A 23,399-nucleotide genomic window follows, 5' to 3' on the forward strand; every position below is an offset into this window, starting at 1 on the left:
CCTTTTAAATTTTATATAGTAAAAATTGTCCATTTAACCTTCTGTGGTCCTCTCCATCCTTTGGGTAGCCATGAACTCTTTCCCTATCCATAGATCTGAAAGATAATTTCTTCCTTGCTAAGAGTTTACATGCTAATGAGGAAAATGAAGAGGAGTTAAAATTATCCTTATTTGCTGATGATATGCTGGTATATTTGGAAAATTGAAGGGAATCAGCAATGGTACTAATTCAGACATCTACTAGCTTTGGCAGAATTGCAGGGTACAAAACAAACCTTCAAAAAAAACCCCAACAGCATGTCTATAAAATAATAACAAAACCCAAGATGCAGTATTAGGAAACTTTATTCTAAATAACTACAGTGTATAAAATATCAGAAGATGGAACTATCAAAGTACGCAAAAGACTTGTATATATTCAATTACTAAATATTCCTTAAAGAAATAGAGAATAACATTCTAATGAGGAAAGACAACATGTAAATAAACAGGTACATTCAATATTTGTATAAAGTAGATGGAAAATATTTCATTGCTATTTGGTGACAGAACAAGTCTGAGACAGCAGATGGCGCCATACCCCAGTGCTGAAATGAAATTGCGATCATGTTAATGTGAGTACACTCTAAAGATGAATATTCCAAATCACCCATGCTTACCTAATCTGTGAAACTCTCCTCTGTGTCCTCCCAAAATTTCCCCATAGGGATTTAACCCAACACTTTAAGAGACTTTCTCTTGTTTTCTTAAGACCTTGAAGATATCAGTAGAAGACAGGGGCATCCCTTCCTCTTGCTGTATTTTACTCAACTATCTTTTTCCATCACTCATTTATATCAGAATTTGGACCAGCAGCAGACAGTGCATCCATTTGGGAGCAAGGAGAAAGGGACAGCTAGGGACAACACATCCTGCTGTCAGTAATAGTCACCTGAGGAAAGACAGCTGAAGGGAAAGTGTCCCTCATGTCAGAGAGAAGTGGTGGCTAAATACTTAATAAAGACATACATGATCCACAGAGTCCAACAGAGATCTCAACCTAAAGGGGAACTTCCTGAGGATTCTAAGAATGGAGAAAATTTCAATAATTAGAAGTTGTGAGTTACCACTTTGACTACATATGTTCTACTCTACTACCTTTGTACTCTGTAATTAAACCCACTCGCTCCACAGACTGTGTATGTATTGGTTTGAGAAGGTTAGATTTTGGAGGGAAGAGAATATTTTCTTAAGTAGTGTTCTTACCTTCTTAGTAAATGTCTTTGCTAAAAGCTAATTAAGTTTACTGGATGATTATCAATGGAAATTATATCTATGTTGACCTGTGAATGACAGTATTAGAAACCCCCTGGAACTTTGAGAGTAGTAATGAATGAGCTGCATCTGGGGACTTAGCTGACAATGTGAATTGGACATGGAGAACAAGCCCTGAAAGGGGTCCTGCATGTATATTTACTTATTTATAATATATACATATGGTAGTGTACTGATAATTATGGGTTTTGTCTGTAAAACTCAAACACACACAAAATATGGCCTCTTACTGGCTGTGAGAGCTTCTGGAAAGCAATTTTTTCCAACTGGAAGGAGATACTGAAGACTCCAAAGAGGTTAGAGGGGAACCCAGGAACTTTCTAGCTCTACGGGGAGGAGCACTGTCAGTGGTGGGAACCAATTGCAAGTGTAAGGCACTGCTACCTTATAAAATTAAATAATGTGTATAATATTTATATTCAATAATAATATAATAAATACTAATGTAATCGTGAGCATTTGGAATCGTGTTTGGATTGCTGATCTGCTTAAGGAGTAATTTGCCTGTACAGAAGTTCATTTTAGCCTGAATCTGCCCGGTGAGTTTATTCACTTTCCACTTTCTCTTCTTCCCTTCTGCCTTCATCAGTGTCTTGAATACTCCAATATTTTACCTTTTTGGAGTTTCCTGCTCCTTAGAAAGCTTGTGTGGGAATGGGCCAGGGGAAGGGAGGAGGAGTTGGTAGCTTAAACAGAGGGGAAAAAGTGGGGGATGTTGGGAGATAACAGGTGGTTGTGTCATAGATAAACCCCATAGTTAGCTATCCTGGGGGAGGTGGAATATGACCCCTATTTCCACTCTCTAATTGGTTGATTACACAACTCTTGAGATCAGATTATGGTCTCCAGGGGACCCTGGCTCCCCACTGAGGTAAGTTCTTCAGAAGTATCTGAGGCCATGTCAGAATAGCTCTAGGCCTTTCTCTGAATTCCCAGGTTTTTGGCTTGTAGGTGTGGTGTCTGAGTGAGGCCTGACCCCAGGGCAGTACTAGATAGACTAGAGAGTTAAAGAATCATGAGATCCAAAATTTAGAGCTTGAAAGGACTTTAGAAGTCACATAATCTGACAACCTCATTTTACAGATGAGGAAACAAGCTGAGAGAAGCTTCAGTCACAGATGACTTTTGAACAGATGGATAAGTGATGTGACCTCATGAATGTGTAAGTGGGATTGGTCAGGGTAATTCCTTGATGAAATTGATGAGTTCCCCCCATGAACTGTCATAGCCATGTTCCCATAAAGACATAGTGTGGGCATGCCCATGAGAGTCTGGTTGAGGACAGGGATCATTTAGCCCCTAATCTCTAGTGACTGGAGCTGCAGCCAAGATGATTGTTTGATTTGCACACAGGAGGACAGATTTGGATTGGAGGAACCTCCCATCTTGGGCAGCCCATAAAAGGGAGCAAACAGACCATTTATTTTCAACCTTTCTGTTTTTAGATGACTAAGCTGTGCAGCAAAGAGGACCTGAATGGGGGCAAGGAGGCAGGGTGGGGAAGTCTCTGCATGCACCCAGAATCCTCCCCCTAAGAAATAGAAATTCCTGTCTTAGGGCAGAAGCACATTGGAGTTAAATACATTTTCTTTCTCACAGCTTTTTTATCCACTGTGTGAAAGAGATTTCCTGAGAATGGTCTTTCCCAACACAAGAAACAGTAGCTGAGGCAATAATAGCATTCCTGAAAGAGACCCATGTCAGAAGCAAAGCCGCTTGCCCAAGGGGCAGCTCATGTCTTTACAAGTAATTGCTTGGGCTACACATAATCCATGTTACCCACACCCAGCTTCTTGAAGGAAGGAGTGGAAGTAGTTGTGGTGATGGTCTGAGGTTCTTACACATGATGGATTGAATGTGGGTGAGAGTAGAGTCAGGAAAATCTATTGAAAGACTTGCAATATTCCCAATCTGTAACCCTAGGGATCTCAGAGTAGTGGCTGTGATGATGATAGAAAGGAGGGACATATGGAAGAAATGTTGCCAAGGCAGAACTTGATAATTGATTGGATTGAAGAGGAGAGGCAAAGTGGCTTTGCCTCTGAAGTCAAGAAGATCTGGGTTTCAATGCAGCCTCTAACACATGCATATTAGCTGTGGGACCCTGGGCAAGTCACTTAACCTCTTGTCATTCATTCTCAAAGAGGACTTTGACATCAGGGTGACATCAGGACTTGCAGTGAATTGGATTTAAGTGAGGCAGGGCTGTGCAAGTCTCCAGATGCAAGATATATACATCAGGACAACTGGAAAGGGCCCTGGAAGTTTAAGGCAATTGGGGTTAAATGACTTGCCCTGGGTCACACAGCTAGTAAGCATCTGAGGTGAGATTTGAACTGTGGTCCTCCCAACTTCAGGGCCAGTGCTCTGTCCACTGTGTCATCTAGTTGCCGGTTAATCTCTTAGTGGCCCTTTATTCCTCCTCCCCTCCCCGCCAAGAAACACTAAGATTAGAGGAAGTTCCTTATTTCAGTGAAATCACAGAAATGGCTTATTTTTTTTGTTTTTTGTTTTTTAAATCATAAAAGTATTTTATTATTTTCCAGTTACATGTAAAGATAGTTTTCAACATTTGTTTCCATAAGATTTTTAATTCCAAATTTTTCTTCCTCCTTCCCTCCCTTCCCTCCCCCCTCCCCAAGACAGAAAGCAATCTGATATAGGTTATATATGTACAATCACATTAAACATATTTCTGCATTAGTCATGTTGTGAAAGAAGAATCAGAACAAAAGGGAAAAACCCCAAAAAAGAAAAGACAAAGACAAAAGTAGAAACAGTATGATTCAATCTGCATTCACAATCCACAGTTCTTTTTTCTGGATGTGGAGAACATCTTCCATCATGAGTCCTTTGGAGTTGTCTTGGATCATTGTATTATTGAGAAAAGTTAAGTCTACCACAGTTGATCATTACACAATAGAACTAGCTTATTTTAAAAAAAGGTGAAGAAATGTGATGAATGAAAGGAAACCCTAAAGTTCTGAACTTGGGAGGTTTTGTGGATAAATAAATGAATGAAATAAATGATGTTATTTCAGACAAAGTTAAGAGGAGTAATGGACCTCTACCTCTCATACCAGGCCCAATGCTCTTTGGGTGTACATACATACATAACTTTGATCACAAGGGAGGAGGAATAAGCTTCTAGTGAATTGGCCCAAGATTCCACTTTTTTTTTCTTGGATCGTTTTCCTGAAACCTGCAAAATGAAAACTGATTTAAAACCGAAAACATCTTACAGAACCCAGGCCTCAAGAGCTTCTATGTTACTGAATAGGACTTGGAAAAGCAATCTCCATTAGAGCGTTGGTGGTATAGTGGTGAGCATAGCTGCCTTCCAAGCAGTTGACCCGGGTTCGATTCCCGGCCAACGCAAATGAAAATAGGTTTTTGTTCTACCTTTCAGCTGAGTTGGTCCCGCAGAGGAAGAGATGGTGTTTTAGTTTTGAGTGATTGTAGGGCTTAAGACAGAATTTGGGAAAGAAGTGCCAGTTCCGTGTTCCCAGCCAAAGAACAGTCTGGTGATATCTCCGCATATAGTTACCACTAATAAATGGAGCAGAACGAGTTGGTCTGTAGAAGAAGGCCCTACCCAGCCGCCTGCAAAAGAAACAGATGAAATGTATTTGTTCAAGTGAGCGGAAATTCGTTGATACAGTTTAAACTAAGATTGAGAGCCCAAGAAAAGGAAAGTACTGAGACAACACTGCAGAACGCTAGGCTAGTATTCAAGCGTCTATTTCATCCAGCGAACTGCTCCCTCCACGCGTGCAGATCGCAACCCCTCTCTTCCAGAATCTCTGGCTGAAAAATTAATCACCTTGTAGCTAATTTGGTCATGAATCTCTCTGAATTTAGCTAGGCTGTCTTCCGTTGCCAATACCATTCCAGTTTGGTAGGATCTGCCATTGGATAGCTCAGGTGGCTATAGATTTATAGAATTTAGGGATATTTAAACTCTGCTATGAAACGTTGGAATAGGAGTTTAGAAAACTCAGTCTTTTCCCTTCAGGAGATTTTTAGCTATTTAGGAAGGGAAAATATGGGAGTCAAAAGGCATGAGAACAAAAAACCAAAACAAAACAAGGCATGAGAACATTTGACAAACTGTTCTCTCCTCAAGTGGAAACCATTCATTCATTTATTCATTATGGGAGAACGGAGTGAAGGAGAAAGATTCCTGCTTATTTAATTGGGGAAAGTTGGATTCTCTAATTCGTGTTGAATCATAACGTCTCTCGAGGAACCTTATTTCTTCTCAGTTTGTCCCAGATCAAGAGAAAATAGAAAATGAACTATTGCTATGTACCGGAAGAGGGAAAAGAGAGAAACTGACACATGAACCTTGTTAGTCTTCAGCGAAAGAATTATAAATTTAACATGAGATTAAAATTCCAAAGTACTGACTCTTCGGGCCAAGATGAGAGCCGTGGTGTGGAATTAAGAAGGGAGCCAAGGTCTGAACCCAGAGAGGAACTGCCGGGTGAAGCAGAAGGGAATTCCCTTGGACTGCTGGTGAGAAGGTTTTAGATTTTAGTTCACAGGCAGGCAGGTCACTGATCTAGTTGCTCCCTCTTGGTTGTGGCCTGGAAGCCAGTCAGTATAGTGTGTGCGATTTTCGTAGCCTTTTGGGGACCGTAGAAAGAAAAGTCATTTTTACAAAATAGCATTTGTTCATTTTTTTTTTTTAGAAAATCGGAGAAGAAAGGAAAACTGGGGGGGGGGGACGGGGGGGAGGGGGGGGAGGGGGAGAGGGGGGGAGGGGGGGGGCTGATTTAAATCGTGGTGAAAGACTATCTTTCTGGAGTTTAGGGCCGTCTCCTCTGTGGCGAGCCGTGATCGTATAGTGGTTAGTACTCTGCGTTGTGGCCGCAGCAACCTCGGTTCGAATCCGAGTCACGGCAAGAGGAGTTCTAGCTTCTTTTACGTGGTTGAAATAATTTATTTTATATAATTGAAAGTGTAAACGGTCGGTGACCCATAATCCTAATCTTTTCCCAATGTGGACTCAAATTTTTGTCGACTTCATAGATACATTGGGTACACGTATCTTAGAGTAAAGAGTAAACTGTCCCTCTCAGCCCCAAGATGTGCTTGGGAATAGTAAGTAAGGACTCACTTTTATACTGTCTTAAGGTTTGTTACAAGACCAACACACTGGGAAAAAAAAGTAAAGAAAAATACAAGGCTGCAGCTGTTTTGGGTCCGGGGAGAGGAAGCGGGTGGAGGATTCAGAGCTCTTTAGCTACTTTAAACTAATATACTACAAGTATATCCGGGGTGGCTGAAATGACGACGTTGGGTTTTGGAATTACTTTTTTTTTTTTTTGAGGCAATTGGGGTTACACAGGGTCACACAGCTAATGAGTGTCAAGAGGAGTTGGTTTTTATAGATACTTTTTTAGCTTTCTGAATTCCCCGTCTTTCTTTTTTGCTTGTTTTTGTATCGAAGCACTGAGCGTGATGCCTAGTACGTGGTAAGCTTATTTCTTGGTTACCTGACTGCTCTGGGAACTGCTTCAATGAAATAACACTTAAAAATATTACAAAACTTTAGGTTATTTTTATGATCATTAACACCACGAGGGAGAATCCTCACCAGTGAGAAACTCCATTTTCCTTAGGTAAATTAGAAACTTCGCTTGTGATTGTGGTCAGAAATTTCCACGACATTCTTCTCCCAGGCTTCTCAACTCTTTTAGCCCTCGGAAGCAGTGGCTCCTTCTTAGCTCCCAAGTCCTTGTTAAATAGTAACTAAAACATTCACTGATAGGTGAGCCCAGACCAGGGGAAGCAGAATTATTGGGGAGACAGGTCCCAAGGCTCTGTGTTGCTTTGTCCTGTCCCATTAGGCCTTTTGCAACGGGTGCTTGACGCCAGACAGGGACCCCTGGAGAAGAACGAATGTCTTTGAAGGTCTTTAGCGAGAGTGAAGTATGTGAGGACTCAGAGCTTGTCCGGACGCGGGTCAGTTTCCTCCGAGCCCTTGGCTCCTCCTTCCCGCGTCTGGCTAGCGATCTGGCAGAAGTATGCTAGCTAGCTCAGGAGTAAGGGGTGCGGTGAGTGACCCGCGTCGCGGTAACGGCACCCCCCTCATTCAGCCCTTCTCCGACTCTCCCTTCTCGCGAGACAGCCGGTGCACGGTTCTTACGCCCCATTCTAGTGCCCGAGAATACGCGGAGAGAGGAAGCGAGGAGGTTGGTGGACTGGCAAGAAAAATAATAAGGCAAACCGAACCCATTTAGAGAGAATTCGTAAACACGGGGTGCAGAACCGTCCTTCCCCCCAGATTCAGCGCTTCCTCCTCCCTGGCTTCCCCTTTCCTCCCTCTCTCCTCCTCTTCCTCCTGAGACTGACTCATTAAAGTGCGAAGGAGCAGGAAATCCTCCTGGGATCTTCCATATGCCTGAAACTTTACCACGAAAGACTGTACGGACCGGCATTTTCATCTTATGTTCGATTTCATTCAAATGGTTTTAAAATTTTCCATCAAACGAATGCGCTGCCCCATGCTTTTTTTCCCTTTCCTTTCCTTTTCTTTTTTTCTTCATGAACTGTAAAGTAGAAGTTTTTGTAACTCGTCGCCCGGCTAGCTCAGTCGGTAGAGCATGAGACTCTTAATCTCAGGGTCGTGGGTTCGAGCCCCACGTTGGGCGCAGAAGAGTTATTTTTCGTATTTTAAAGTTTTCTTTGGTGTCTGCACCAATTGAATTCAACTTAAGCGTCTACCAGCGCAGTGCATTGTGGTGGCTTCCGAGGATATTGCGAAGGGTCTGTGGGCCCCTTGATATGGATACCCACCCCAATGATTGAGATCTCAGGTCATCTCTGTCCTCTCGTTTTGTGCGCCCTTTGTTTCGGCGCGCCCGTAAAACCGCCCAGTGCTGGAGAGTGGGGGCTTTTTCTCGTACTTGCGAGGCTGCGAAGGCTCTGGGTATATAAAGACAAATCAGACCCTGCCATTAAATAGTTTCTATTAGCCCTGGGGATGGGGAAAGAGACAGCATTTATATACCTGTAGAAAAGGAAGACGTAGCTGAGAACGTGCACTTAGACCGAGCCTTGAAGAAAGATTTTTGCTGACGGGCAGTTTTTCTCTTTTTGTAGTTACTGGGCGACATCAGCTTGGAAAATTAAAGCAGTCTCGTACGACAGGAAGGGAAGCTTCTGTGTTTCGCCATCGGCTTAAGATGTAAGCACTCAGGGGCAGCTGGGTGGCGCAGTGGATGGAGCACTGGCTCTGGAGTCGGGAGTACCTGAGTTCAAGTCCGGCCCCATACACATAACACTTACTAGCTGTGTGACCCTGGGCAAGTCACTTGACCCCAATTGCCTCACTAAAAACAAAAAAACAGCTGCAAGCGCTCTCAGAGAAAGGAGTTTTGTGAGAGCAGGCTAAGGACAGGGAAGATGAGGGGTGGGGGGTGGGGTCTCTGCAATAAACCCATAGTAAACTATGGCCACTGGGCGGCGTTGTCAACCTTTCCTCTTACTCCTGTAAGAGTAAGAGTCATACTCTTATGGCTCATGAGTACTGGCCAGTGTGTTTCATATGAACAATCAGGAGAAATAATCAGCTTAGGACAAGAGCATTTTCTAAAATGGGACAATAAAAACTAAGATATTCTTTCCCATAGACTTTAGGGTGCACTCTCCTATCAATACACACTACGTCTCTGGGAAGAATGGGCACAAACTCATAGCACAATAGTAATGAAGCATACCTATGACCAGGGTTATTCATTCCCCTTGTACTGGCAAGGCCTTGAAGATCTTTCTCTCCTAATTCTGGCCTCCGTGTAGCCTTACTCTTGAGCATCAGGATTAGCTCTCGAGTATATATGACTGATTCTCCCCTCAGCTGCTGTAGGTCATGCTCCTTGAAGGAGATTCTAGCTTCCTGTAACTGTCTCTGTACTTGTTTTTGTCTGGAGAATATGTCTCTGCTGGGATCTCTCCTGCCTGGAGCCTTCTAAGCTCTCAGACTGGTAGATGGGGTGCCTTCTGGGCAAGTAGCTCCATTGCTAGGGTTCATATCTGAAGAGGAGGAGAAAAGAAAATCCATATTCCCTTCTTTTCCCTCTTGGTGCACCCCACCCCACCCCAAGAGGTGAAGAGTTGGGTTTTTCCTCTACGGCAGGCTTTGATAGTCAATAAACATTTTTTAAGCGCCTACCAGCAATTGTGCTAAATGCTAAGGATACAGAGAAAGAAAAAAGACAGTCCCTGTACTTGATTAACTCACAATCAGACAACACAACAGACGGGTGCAAATCCGTCTGTCTGGCTTTCTCCCCAACCCCCACCACGTATATCCATATATCTCTAAGGCATCAACCTTCCACCAAAGACAAAGTTCCACAAATGAGAATGTCTTAGGCAAGACAGAATGAACGAGCTTTTCAATTGGGAGCACGATAACTCAGCTCAATGAAGAGTCCTAGATTTCAACCAAGTGGAAAGTATAACAGATTAGCTGACACATTAACTGTACGTGATAAAAAAACCAATTCATTGACTCTTTATATCCCAAATAATTGCCCAAGACGGTCACAAATTGTTGAAGTGGATTAGAGAAGACACTTTCAAGCAAGAGGAAAAGGAGGAAGGTAGTCGTGGCCGAGTGGTTAAGGCGATGGACTAGAAATCCATTGGGGTCTCCCCGCGCAGGTTCGAATCCTGCCGACTACGAGGTTATTCTTGCACTTTTAAAAACAAACAAGTTTCTAACATTAAAAAATTTCAATCAATTGTTATTTATAACTTCATGCCAACATGGACCCTCAAGTTCTTGTTTAATTGAATTAATTCTCTACCCTGATGAAATCACAGTTTCAACCACCATCAGAGGGACAATCTCATCAGAATTGGGTCTAGGAGGGAATAACATACACACTCAAATGGGTGGAGTAATCTCTCTAACCCTGCAGGAAAATAGGAGGGGAAGGGGATAAAAAGAGAGGGGCAGGGGGCAGCTAGATGTCGCAGTGGTTAAAGCGCTGGCCCTGGATTCAGGAGTACCTGAGTTCAAATCCGGCATCAGACACTTAACACTTACTAGCTGTGTGATCCTGGGCAAGTCACTTAACCCCAATTGCCTCACTAAAAAAAAAAAAAAAAAGCTGGGGGAGTATATGAGTATACAGAACAAAGTTTCTCAAAGTACAGATCGAGGACCCCTGGGATCTACCCCAAGAGCTTGTTGGGGGTCTAGAGCCCTGCAGTCATAGTAGGTCATCCTTGCCTAAATAATCTGTCCATACCCTCTGTGGCAATAAAGAGAACAAAGATGGGAAGAAAGGGAAAACAGTCAGATTAGGTCGATAGAGAGAGAGGAAATTTATGTTCAAGGTGAAACATTTGTAAGGAATAGACCTGTATCTGTGATTTCACTGACAGAGAGAACTGCAATTATGAAATTCTACCAACACAGGTCAGCACCTTCTCTGCAAGTTAAAGTCTTACAGAGTTGTCTACTGAGTGCTGAAAAATTGTAACTTACTCAAGGTCATGTAGCCACCAGGCGTCAGAAGCAGTACTACAACCAACACAACTTGTCTCTGTCTCAGAGAGAGAGAGAGAGAGAGAGAGAGAGAGAGAGCTGATCAGGTTAAACAGCTCCAAGGGAACCCACAGCCCCAATATACACTTAGGAAATTTCCAGCTTCCTGTTTATATAGGTTCTTTTAGCTACATCTAATGTTCAAACAAACTCGAGTTTATTGCTCCCAGATTGCATTCAGGTGAAAATGCTTTGTTCTTTAAGGGTTTTTCTTGCATGTCCCTCCCCCATTGATTTCAATAAGTACACTGATCTAGTTGATGGCTAAGAGTGCTCATAACAATAAAGTATAAAAGAAATTGAAAACAAGCAACTAGAGAATAATTTGCCCCAAAGAGAGGAGACCTTCCCCTGCCCTCCCTGCCCCCCCCCCAGTTCTTTGAATTGGAAGGGGAAAAGCAGGAAGTGAAAGACTGACAGATGTAGTAATGATGTGGGGGGTGGGTTTAATTGATCAGATTGATCCTGAGTCATCCCAAAGGAATTACAAGACACAGTGACTCAGTTTCCCAAAGTTTTATTGAAAGACTGTTGACCACAGGGAGAGCTCCAGAAAAATGGAAAAGTATCTCTTGAATAGGGAAAGAGAAGACAGTTATATTTAGAAATTGATTATCAGTCTCATTATAATAATCTCCACCTTAGAGAGGTACAGGGGAAAGCCTATCCTGTTGGGATTCCTGGGGTCCTAAGCCAACCCCCTAGGCAGGTACCTTTTTCTGTGGAGGTGTGTTTTTGGGGTTTACATGTCATAAGGTGAACTGGGGACAAATTTGGCCTTTTCTGCGCATGTTACCTCAATTTGCCAGGGTCAGAGTGTCCCTGTGTTTTTCATTCTTAGGTCTAGTTTCTGGGTATTAACATTTATCGGTTAGGATTTCTATAACCTGTCTCTTTATGTTTTTTTGTTGTAGTTAACATCTCTATAACCTGCCTTTTATGTTTTTGTTATGAGTGGTGATTAATGGGGGTAATTAATAGGAGCCAGACTTCCAGGTACCAGTTAACAAGAACCTAGGCCCTGACTTTGATGAGGGTCCAAATCATAGGTTATCCATTAATCCCTTTCAGAACTCAGATCTGAATTAGAGTTTGGGTCTTAGGTTTGTCTGTTAATCCCTTCTTTGCTTCCTACATTAGTAATATTCTGTTCTGGAGAGATGGGAAAAGATGTCAAATGTGCCATTAACTCTATTGTTGTTCATCAGTCCCATGGCCTGTTGGTCTTCTTGGAATGTACCTGATCACAGCCTTGTCCTTTGTGCTTATGATTTTGTCTGCTCAGTGCCACTCTGTTCTTCTGACTTTCTTCCCTTGGTTCCACGTGGCCCACTCCTGGCCTAGGCTCCATCCTAGTCCTTAGTTTTCCCACCATGGCTGCTGCTCCCTTCTCAACTTCCCTCTACTTCCTTCACTGACAGAATAGTGTGCACCCAGCATGGCAGTGTCCCTCTAGGTTTTGGAGGTTTTTTTGGAAGTCTGTCCAAGGTCAAGAGCATAATTGAAAGAAGTTGGGTATTGTCTGTTTGGCCTCAGGCAGATACTAATGGTAATGACTATGAGGAAATGGTGGGAAAGGGAGCAGGAGAGGGTGTGTGGGATGGGGTTGGGGGGGGGGTATGTGAGGATTCCTTTAATTGATCCACCTAAAAGTACTAGCTTCTTTCTAAATGTCCTGAAGGGATTAAAATGACTCAGGAAAGAGAAAGCAGCAGCTGGGGTCAGTAGAGAATATTCCATTTCTTTTTTTTTGTGGGGAAAATAGGGTTAAGTGCGTTGTCCAGGGTCACACAGGTAGTAAGTGTCAAGTGTCTGAGGTAGAATTTGAACTCAGATCCTCCTGAATCTAGGGTTGATGCTTTATCCGCTGCACCACCTAACTGCCCCCAAGAATATTCTATTTCTACAACATTTTTCTTCCACAAAGGGTGATCATTGTTGAACTACTTCATGGCTTAATGGAAAACCAAAACCAAACAAACAAAAAAACATGTTCCATGGTATTTGTCTTGCTAGTAAAAGGACATTTGCTAGTTAGTGATGTCAGAATATTATATTTATGATAGTGAATGTTAATGATTGCTTCTTACCATTGCCTTTCCCTTAACCTGTTGTATCAGTCGTATGTAGTCATGAAATGCCAGTTGCCAAACAAATGCTTAGTATTCAAGAGACAAAATATCCACAGGAAAGAGCTTACTTGTTAAATTGGCCAAGACAAACCAGCCCTTGTATACTGTTTTCTTGGCCAAACCTTCACAATTTCCCCTAAATAAACCCTACCTGTAAAACTCTTCTAAAGCATGTTCATTTCCCAAGCCTCTAGTCTGGTGTCTGTGCTGACCATTCTACTGAAATTTCCCAAATATAAATCACCAATGATCACTTAACAGCTAAATCCAGTGACTTTTTTTATTTTAAAAATTTTATAATTTTTCATAATTTTCTTTGATCTCTTTGTACCTTCTGAAGCCACAGTGGATAGATCTATCTGGCCTCAGATCAGATTTTGTTAGCTGTGTGATTCTAAGCAAGTTACTTAACCTTTGTTTACCTCAGTTTCTTAAACTTTAAAATGGAGAAAATAATAGAATCTACCTTCCAGAACTGACATTAAGATGAAATAGGGTAATATTTATGTCATGGGGCGCAGAGCACCCCAGAATTTCTCTGGGGCACACCGAGGAATCTTCTCCTTGAGAAACTAAACCAGAGGACCGATAAGGCCTAGAGGAACCAAATCGGACTGAGCTAGCTTGGGATTCCTACCCTTCATTCCGGTCTCCCTTATCCTGGGGAGATAAGTTTGGGTGTGGCTTCGGCCTTTGTGTCCTGAAGAGGGATCCGTAGCCACCCCTCACCCAATTCCTTTAGTCACTACCAGTGGGGGATGGTCCTCCACTGCTCACCCAATTCCCCCAGCTACCACCAGTGGGGGATGGTCCTCTCTCACTAAAGGAACTTTTCATGGGCAGATGGTCCACCCCCATCAGTCCTCTATAAAAGTACCTTCCGGTCTCCTGTTCGGGGGGATTTGGTACCTCTGAGCCATGTGCTTTATGCCAAATCTCCCCATGAAAAGTCTAAGGATTTCTTTCATGGTTTCCCTCCCCCCACCCTTCCCTTCCCTTGCTCCTAAATAAACTATCACCTTGTTCTAACTAAGTTTTGTGTGCAAGAGGGTGTAATTCTTTAAAGAGGAATTCCTAAGAACCCCAACCCCAACCCGTACCCAATTTCCACTATATCATCTATAAAGCCCTTAAAACAGTGCATCATTATCATAGTTATCATGTATATACTGCCTACTATGTGCCAGTGGGCAGCTAGTGGCACAATGGATAAGGGACTGGCCCTGAAGTTGGGAGACCTGAGTTCAAATCTCACCTCAGACACTTACTGGCTTTGTGACCCTGGGCAAGTCATTTAACCTCAATTGCCTTAAACATCTGGGGCCATCTCCAGTCATCCAGATATATAGCTTATCACTCTACCCAGATGGCCCTGGAGGAGAGAGGGAAGTTGGTAACTTTGCACAGCCTCCCTCACTTAAATCCAATTTAGTGCAAGTCACCCTGATGTCATGGTCTTTCTTGAGAATGATGAACAAATAACAAAAGCTATGTGCTAGTAACTGTGCTGTTTTGCTGTTCAATCACTTCAGTGACAAACATTTATTACTCACCTACTATGTGAAAGGCCCTTTGCTAAGCTCTGGGGATGCTAAAAACAGTCCCTGTTGTCAAGGAGCTCACAGTTACTTTGCCTGTGGCAGAAACAGAAACCCAGCAAAATATCTGCTGATCCATAGAATTCTTCCTTTATTTCTTCTTACATAGAGCATTTCCTAGAGATTCACTTGTACAGCAATGATCTACAATACTATTTTGCCATGGTTATTCATTTCGGCCCTGGAGTCAGGTGCCACCAATTTTAAAGACTGCTAAAGGTCTCTTCTCATGACACTTCCTTACCTTATTTTCTAGTCTAGCAGGTTTGAACCATCAGTAATTAGCAGACCTTTGCTAATGTCCTAATTGCACCCAGTACAGACAGTAACCTCAGCCAACAGATGTCTTTGAGAAGCCCTCCAGGAAAAACAAAAGGAAAACAAAAACCCCTCCAAGTTCATTTGCATCCTCCTTTGTCCTCCCTCTTCATCTGGCTCTTCTCCCTGGGAATATCAAATAGAAAGATAACAGGTGATTTTCTCTGAGATCTTACTGGGTAGCTATACAGCAAGGTGATAAGAGCCTTATGCCTCACAAATATCTCACTATCCTCTATGCTCTATAAAAAATATTTTGAGCTTTGTCTCCTTTAAAATATTATCTTCTGGTAGTTGGCAGCAGGTGATGACTGATGATGGTGAGACAATCATGAAAAGCACCTGGAAATAAATTTCTGACAATTTCCCCCATTCCTAACTCACATGCATTCACATTGGTTCTAAGAAATTAAGCTATGAAGTATGTCAATAGATCAGGTTTCTTTCTTTTTTTTGTGAGGCAATTGGGGTTAAGTGACTTGCCCAGGGTCACACAGCTAGTAAGTGTTAAGTGTCTGAGGCCAAATTTGAACTCCTGACTCCAGGGCCGGTACTCTATCCACTGCGCCATCTAGCTGCCCCAGTAGATCAGGTTTCTTAGAAATCTATTTGAGAATAAATTAAAATATCAGGAAATATTTATTTACATTGAGTCAAAAGCTGCTTCCCTGAAAGAAATAGAGTGCTTTGTCAATGAAAGAACACTAACATAGTTCTTGTGGAATATTATTTTAATTATCAGTGCATCTCCTCAGTGGTAAAGGACTAAATACTATAAAGATTAACATAGTTGACACCATTAAACAATTGAGAAACTGAAGTCCTTCTTTGTTTCCTCATACCAATGGAACAGTTGGCCTTTCCACCTGATACCCTTCATTCTCCCCAAATGATCATCTCACTTTCTTTTTCACTAACACATTTTTTTCTTATGACACTCTTTACTCCAGTTCTTCACAGTTCCCTATTTGATATATGTTTCAGTCTACTCACACCACTTTGCATCTCTCATTGATCACTGAAATATTTTTAGAGTCCTAAATGTCATGGGGAGCAGAGCACCCCAGAAGTTCTCTGGGCACATCAAGGAACCTTCTCCTGGAGAAACTAAACCAGGGGACAGATAGGAACCAAATCGAACTGAGCTAGCTAGGGATTCCCACCCTTCATTCTGGTCTCCCTTACCTGGGGGAGATAAATTTGGGTGTGGCTGCGGCCTTTGTGTTCTGAAGAGGGATCTGTAGCCACCCCTCACCCAATTCCTCTAGTCACTACCAGTGGGGGATGGTCCTCCACTCCTCACCCAATTCCCCCAGCTACCACCAGTGGGGGATGGTCCTCCCTCACTAAAGGAACTTTCCACAGGCAGATGGTCCACCCCCATCAGTCCTCTATAAAAGTACCTTCCAGTCTCCTGTTCAAGGAGATTTCGTACCTCTGAGCCATGTGCTTTATGCCTATCTCCCCATGAGAAGTCCAAGGATTTTGTCATGGGGTGCAGAGCACCCCAGAAGTTCTCTGGGGCACATCAAGGAACCTTCTCCTTGAGAAACTAAACCAGAGGACAGATAACACCTAGAGAAATAAACTGAACCAAATCGGACTGAGCTAGCTTCGGATTCCTACTCTTCTTTCTGGTCTCCTTTACCCTGGGGAGATAAATTTGGGTGTGGCTGAAGAGGGATCTGTAGCCACCCCTCACCCAATTCCCCCAGCTACCACCAGTGGGGGATGGTCCTCTCTCACTAAAGGAACTTTTCACGGGCAGATGGTCCACCCCCATCAGTCCTCTATAAAAGTACCTTCCAGTCTCCTGTTCGAGGAGATTTGGTACCTCTGAGCCATGTGCTTTATGCCAATCTCCCCATGAAGTCCAAGGATTTCTTTCATGGTTTCCCTCCCCCCACCCTTCCCTTCCCTTGGCCCTAAATAAACTGCCTCCTTATTCTAACTACTTTTTGTGGGCAAGAGGGTGTAATTCTTTAAAGAGGAATTCCTAAGAACCCTAACCCAAACCCCGTACCCCATTTCCCCCCATTACCTTAGCGTAGTGATTAGCCAGGCATATAGTCAGCACTTAATAAATGTTTATTCCTTCCTTTCCTCCACCTCTCCATTGTTGCCAGAGAAATAATCCCTTTACATTCATGACAGAATAACATTGAAACTTCTAGTGTCTTCACAGACTCCTCAGAGATTAAATTGTAAATTCTTCAAATTCCATTCCCATTAAAACATACAGCAATGGCATCCAGTTTCTGCTAGATTATGTATGCGTGCATTTATGTATGTATTTGTATAGACACTTTGCGCTGAGTGAGTCACTCCATGAACAATGAATGAATGTTGAAGGTGAAGGAAAGGAAATGAGCCACGCATGTTGTGGAGCCAGCTAGAACAGGCTTTCAAGGCGATGTTTAAAATTTCAGGGTGAATATTTCCACTTCCGAGACAAGCAAATGAGGGCTTGATTTATTGTTTTGTGGATTGTCTCAAATTGCGAGAGTGGTGGAGAAAATGTTCATAATGAAAGTTACAGTTAAAAGCGTGTTGTTCATAAATTCCTTGTCCTCCCTTCCCCCATTAAACTTCCTTTTTTTAATATCCCTGGAAATTACGTCGCTCTTGGAATTACTACCTTCACAGTTATGAGCAGACCTGGGTTTGAAATCTATTCTTACTTCTTTTTATTCTTTTTCATTCTTTTTCTGCACTCACATTTCCTTGCCCATTCTCTCTACCCGTAGAAATTACAAAAAGCTTTGCCAAATTGGTCCGGTTCTTTTTATATCCGTAGGGTAGATATTACAGGGATTATTGTTTCCATTTTCTAGATAAGCAAACTGTAGCTAAACTGAAGGGTAAATGCACATAAAGGAACAAAATGTCTGAAAGAAGTCCAGAAAAGCTGGACAGCTTTGAAAGGTGCAGGTTGTGTATAGATACTTAAGACGTTAACAGAGTTTTCTTTTCAACCCTCGTTTTCTGTTTTACTCTCTATATGGAAATGCCCATTTTTGTTCATGTTTGTTAAGATCACAGTTTGCCTCCTCTGTCCTCCAAGACAGAGAGCATGAGGAGCAGAAAGACGGAAATCCAGATTTATTGAAATATAAGAACTTAAGTTTCTTTCCAACTCCAAAAGAACTGGCCCGTACGGGGATCGAACCCGCGACCTTGGCGTTATTAGCACCACGCTCTAACCAACTGAGCTAACCGGCCTCCGCGAGGGCGTAGTTGAAAGTTGAATATAAAGTGGATATACACATTTATTTGTAACCCAACATGTGTAATTATGTATTGTTATCGTTCTCTATAGAATCAGCGGAGTACACCTAGGGGAACACTTTGGATGGGACTCATCCCCTTCAGGGCTCGACTGGGCGCACCGCTGTTCCAAGAAGCGCCTCTGAAAACGGAAGCCTCTCCCGCTTCGATTCCAGCTGCTTTCCAGATCCGGTCCCTGCCCTGCCTTAGGGGAACAGTGGACTTGACCGAAAAAAACCAGTCGTCCCGGCTCCGCACCCACCTCATGCGCTTCCAACAGTGTCGCCCCCCATGCACACTAGAGCAAAACACCCACCAATCTCCAGGCCGGTGACCATTCACACTCTTACTCAGATGCGACCTCTCCCCAGAACCACCCCCTCACCCGACTCTCTTCCTCTTGAGCACTGTAAACCAGCAGCGTCACCTCCGCTGGAGAGCTCAAGGCTACACTGGCTCAGCTGGGGTGAAGTGGGATGGGGAAGGGTAAGGTTCTTGAAATCAAAAGGGAGCCCTGGAAATATGAGAGAATATGGATTTTAGAGGACAGGTCACGGTGATATGAGAGAGACAGAGACACAGAGAGACGGAAAGAGACACAGAGACAGAGACAAACAGAGAGAGAGAGAGAGAGGGAGGGAGGGAGGGTTTTGTGACCCTGGGCAAGTCATTTAACTTGTTTGCCTCAGTTTCCTCAACTGTAAAATGAGGATCATATTCATGAAAAATACTGAAATCATTCTGAAGATTTGGGTTTACATCTTAGATCAATCATTTATATACTAATTAATTAATTCACAATCATTTGTTGAGTACCTACTATGTATAAGGTATCAACCTATATTCTGGGAGATATGGTCAATATAGTCACTGCCGTCCTGGAACAGATTGTAACCCATCCAAGTGTTACCATTGGACTGTGAGCTCCTTGAGAGTAGGGACCATTTATTATCCTCTTTTGTATCTTCATTTTAGCATGGTGCCTGATGCATAGTAGGTACTTAATAAATATTTATTGACTTGAAAAAATAATGTGGATCATAAAAACACCTACCTCCTAGGACTGCTGTGAGGATCAAAGGAGATAGTTTGTAAACTTTGTACAGGTGTTGGGAACATCGTAGACAATTTAATAAATTATTATTACCTCCTTCCCTTCCCTCCTCACCCCCTAGATGATGGAGAAAGGTGGAAGTGGCAGTGGATTGCTGCCTGTCAGCAATCAGATGTCCCTTCTACTCATCCATCTAATGTATGGTTATGATGCACAATACCCTCTCTGTTTCTGTCTCTGGTGTGTGCATTATTTCCTGATTTCAGATGAAAGAATGACAGAGATGGAATGGATCAAATTAGGACCTTGTTAACTTTGAAAGGTTGGAATTGCCACTAGATGTCCAGCAACTGTATTACATAACAATCTTCAAATAGCCACAGCAGCTGAGCCTAGTGAAGAGCCAAACCGGTTTTACATAGACCAGCAATAAGGCTATCTGTCATCTGAGACATGAGTGATTGAGGGACTTATTCACTGCTGCTCAGAAATGGACTTGGGAGGAATGTTTTGTAATCTCCATTCTACAATCATGTCCACTCTTTCAAGGACCTCCACGGGAAAACTGAGTGTGTCTTTGTTTGAGGGGGATTTTGGAGAGTCATTTTATTTTTGATATACATTCAGCAAATATCCCTTTGTAAAAGTTAGTTGATATAAATTGGTTAATGATATTAGAGATTAACTGGTGACTGATACTGGAAAAAAACACATCAGAATGGGGACTTATGATATCAGAGCACCCCTCAGAGTTACTCTTAGAACTCTTAGAGGAGAAAGTCAGGAGATGATCAACCAGTGCAAGTGGGGTTATAACAGTGAGCACCAGAGTCTATGTCTAGCTATATGGGGCCTCTGCTAGAAACCTTAGGCATTTTACATCTGGACTGCTGGAGAGATTCTTATTATTAGATTCCCTAGTTTTTATAATGACTTAAAGAAAAACTGTCCATTTTCCCACCTGTCTAAAGTTACAATTTTACAGTCAGTTTTCAATGTGTTTCTTTGGAAGTCTAAACAATCCAATCCAATAAAAATTTATTAAATACCTACTATGTGCCAGGCACTGTGATAAATGCTGAGGATACAATTAATAAAATGTGACCAAAGAATAAAGTTTTTCTCATGGTCTAGAATAGTAAAGCCCAGTTGCTTTATCTCTTCTGGGAACCTCTCAGATTTCCATGGCTTGGTCAATCCTTACTTGATAAATCCTTAACTGGATTTCTTCTAAAACTGAGGCTATTTGCCCTATTGTTGGGTGAGTTTGACATTGAATTTAGACTACAATGGCAGTGGTAGGCATTCTTTGGGGAAGTTTTGGGTGCTTTTTACTTTAAGGACCAAGAGAAAATTTGCCTGGAGCTCCAAGGCATAATCATCACTGGAGAAATTTTGGTGTCCCCTATGTAGAAAGGAATACTTAGAGATCCTATCTGAACCTTCAGCAGGATTCCCTTTGGGTTTCAGGGATCTCTGGAAACAATTTAAGTGTTCTGTGCTGTTTGAAGGACCCAGAGGATTTTTGGTGTGCCCTATGTGGAGAGGAACACCTTGAGATTTTGTCCAGGCCATAGGTTGTATTTCTTTTATGTTTTAGAGATTCTTGGGGCAGCTAGGTGGTGCAGTGGATAGAGCACTGGATTCAGGAGGACCTGAGTTCAAATGTGACCTCAGACACTTAACACTTACTAGCTGTGTAACCCTGGGCAAGTCACTTAATTCCAATTGCCTCACCAAAAAAGAGAGAGAGAGAGAGAGAGAGAGAGAGAGAGAGAGAGAGAGAGAGAGAGAGATTCTTGTGGGGGGGGTGAGAGAAGGGGAACAATATCATGCCCTCTGTGGTAGCAAGACCCATTGCAAGACCCTAGAGAGAACTTTATAACTTTAAACCCAACTTGTGAGTATGGTTGGGGTTTGGGGAGGAGTGGTGGGTGGCCCTTAATTGAAAAGGGAAAGGGTAAATATCCCAATCACCAACTGACTTTGTGTTCTTACCAACAAGCCAGCACAGGGGACAGACAAAGGCTACACTGAAGGCTAACCAATAAGTCAATGAGTCCAGAGAACCAGTTTCAGCTACCGCAGGACAGGCACAATGGAATTTCACAGAGATAAGTATGGGAAGATAAGAATTTCCATATCAGAAAAGAGATGGAGGAAGGGGAAGATAAGGATGTCCTAATCGGGAAACAGCAGAAGGGGAAGGTATGTATATAATGTATATTGGGTAGAGCTGGGAACTAGTTAATTAAAAGAGGAAGTGAGGGTGATATCTCAAGCTTAATATTGCAATCTTCTACAAAGTATGTGAAATGTTCATCATAAGTAAATGGCAGTAGAGTCCTAGTGAAAGATTTTCTAATCATTTCTGAGTCACAGTGTAGAAATGTAAAACTAGGGCCACTGAGCCAATAAATTAACTAGTCAGGTAATCTTCAGTTATTTTTCTTGGCAATCTCCTTCTGGCTTTCTCCTGTGCTCAGAGAGACATATCCTGAACCAGTTCCCCTCCCCTTGACTTTTTCAACCATCCAACCTTGCAATGCCTCTACTTGCTGTGAGGTGAGCCTCATGGAACCTCAGAGGGTACAACATCAATACCTGCTACAAGATTGAACCTTAAGGGAGGAACCTGAATGGTTTAATACCTGTCTCCTTCAATAGACCTTTTTCTTTTTCTTTTTTCTTTTTTTTTGGGGGGGTGGTGGTGGAGCAATGAAGGTTAAGTGACTTGCTCAGGGTCACACAACTAGTGTCAAGTGTCTGAGGTAGAATTTGAACTCAGGTCCTCCTGAATCCAGGGCCAATGCCACTACACCACCCAAATTTTATTATAGCTTTTTTGGGGGGGGCAATGAGGGTTAAGTGACTTTCCAGGGTCACATGGCTAGTAAGTGTCAAGTGTCTGAGGCTGGATTTGCAATAGACCTTTTTCTAACCATGGATACTCTACTGGATTCATTCCTTATTGGTTAACATCTTCCCATATCTTCATACTATCCCCATTCCAGTGATCTTGAATAAACCCTAATATTTAAATTTTTGCCCCCTCCTGATGACACAGCATCCCAGACTGCACTTTCCCCTATTGGTTGGATTTTCACCCATACCTTTTTCCCAAACCCACTGGTCATGATAGGGAAATTGGAATACTTGCTTCCTATGACCAATTCTAGGAACTGCCTTTACCATCATCACTCAGAAAACATCTTTTCATTTTGATGTAGGAGGTGAAAAAAGGGTTAACAGAAAAATCTAAGACCCAAGCTTTAACTCAGATATTAGCTCAAAAAGGGAGTCAGACCCCAGTTAATGGATAACTTACAAGCCAGAATGCTGGGTTCTTGTGCCCATATAAATCAGTACCCATAATGGGAACAGAGAGACCTAGGCCAAGGAGACCTGACTACAATAAAGGAATTGACAGCCTATCGAAATTCAGATCAGAAATAAAAGAAAAATGATTATGTTTTGAAACTAGTAATGGGAACCAGAAAGAGACATATGAAGAAAAGGCCAAATTTGTCCCCAGATTCACCTTATGACATGTAAACCCCAAAAACACACCTCCACAGAAAAAGGCACCCCCCTCAGGGGTTGGCTTAGGACCCCAGGAACTCCAAATTAAGATAAACCCTCCCCTGTAACCTCCACAAGGTGGAGAATATTATAATGAGTAGGTCAGACCCTCCCTTGTACCTTCCCAAGGTGGAGATTATTAAAATGAGACGGATAAATCAACTTATCTATATTATAAATATAACTGTCTTTCTTTTCACTATTGGAGAGATACCTTTCCACTTTTCTGGTTCTCTCCCTGTGATCACTCACAGCATTGCAATAAAACTTGGTAAACTGAGTCACTGAGTCTTATAATTCTTTTGGGACCACTCACAATCAATTAGACCCCAAATTTCTTGCCCACATCAATTTGATGCTATGCAGTACAGAATTCTCGTTCAATCCAGTTGCAAAGGACAATTATTTATCCACCTCTAGAACATTCTCCTTCCTCAATCATTTCAGTTGGATCACAGTCTTTCTTCTCCACCTCAACTCCTACCTTCATATTAGAAGACTACCACACACAAACACACACACACACACACACATACACACACACACATATATATATACACTTCCTCAGA

At 42.4% G+C, this 23,399-nt stretch overlaps 5 non-coding genes across 5 annotated transcripts; 4 read left to right on the top strand and 1 right to left on the bottom strand.

Moving 5' to 3' along the window:
- Positions 1 to 4,620: 4,620 nt before the first annotated feature.
- TRNAG-UCC lies at positions 4,621 to 4,692 on the top strand. Its single transcript has one exon. It is a non-coding gene; the product is annotated as a tRNA-Gly (tRNA).
- A 1,457-nt stretch (positions 4,693 to 6,149) lies between these two features.
- On the top strand, positions 6,150 to 6,221 carry TRNAH-GUG. The gene has a single exon. It is a non-coding gene; the product is annotated as a tRNA-His (tRNA).
- Positions 6,222 to 7,900: 1,679 nt separating this feature from the next.
- On the top strand, positions 7,901 to 7,973 carry TRNAK-CUU. Its single transcript has one exon. It is a non-coding gene; the product is annotated as a tRNA-Lys (tRNA).
- Positions 7,974 to 9,926: 1,953 nt separating this feature from the next.
- On the top strand, positions 9,927 to 10,008 carry TRNAS-AGA. The gene has a single exon. It is a non-coding gene; the product is annotated as a tRNA-Ser (tRNA).
- Positions 10,009 to 18,075: 8,067 nt separating this feature from the next.
- On the bottom strand, positions 18,076 to 18,149 carry TRNAI-AAU. The gene has a single exon. It is a non-coding gene; the product is annotated as a tRNA-Ile (tRNA).
- Between the last annotated feature and the right edge of the window lie 5,250 nt (positions 18,150 to 23,399).

The sequence above is a fragment of the Dromiciops gliroides genome, chromosome 4 (assembly GCF_019393635.1).
Source record: "Dromiciops gliroides isolate mDroGli1 chromosome 4, mDroGli1.pri, whole genome shotgun sequence".
In the NCBI taxonomy this organism is placed as follows: Eukaryota; Metazoa; Chordata; class Mammalia; order Microbiotheria; family Microbiotheriidae; genus Dromiciops; species Dromiciops gliroides.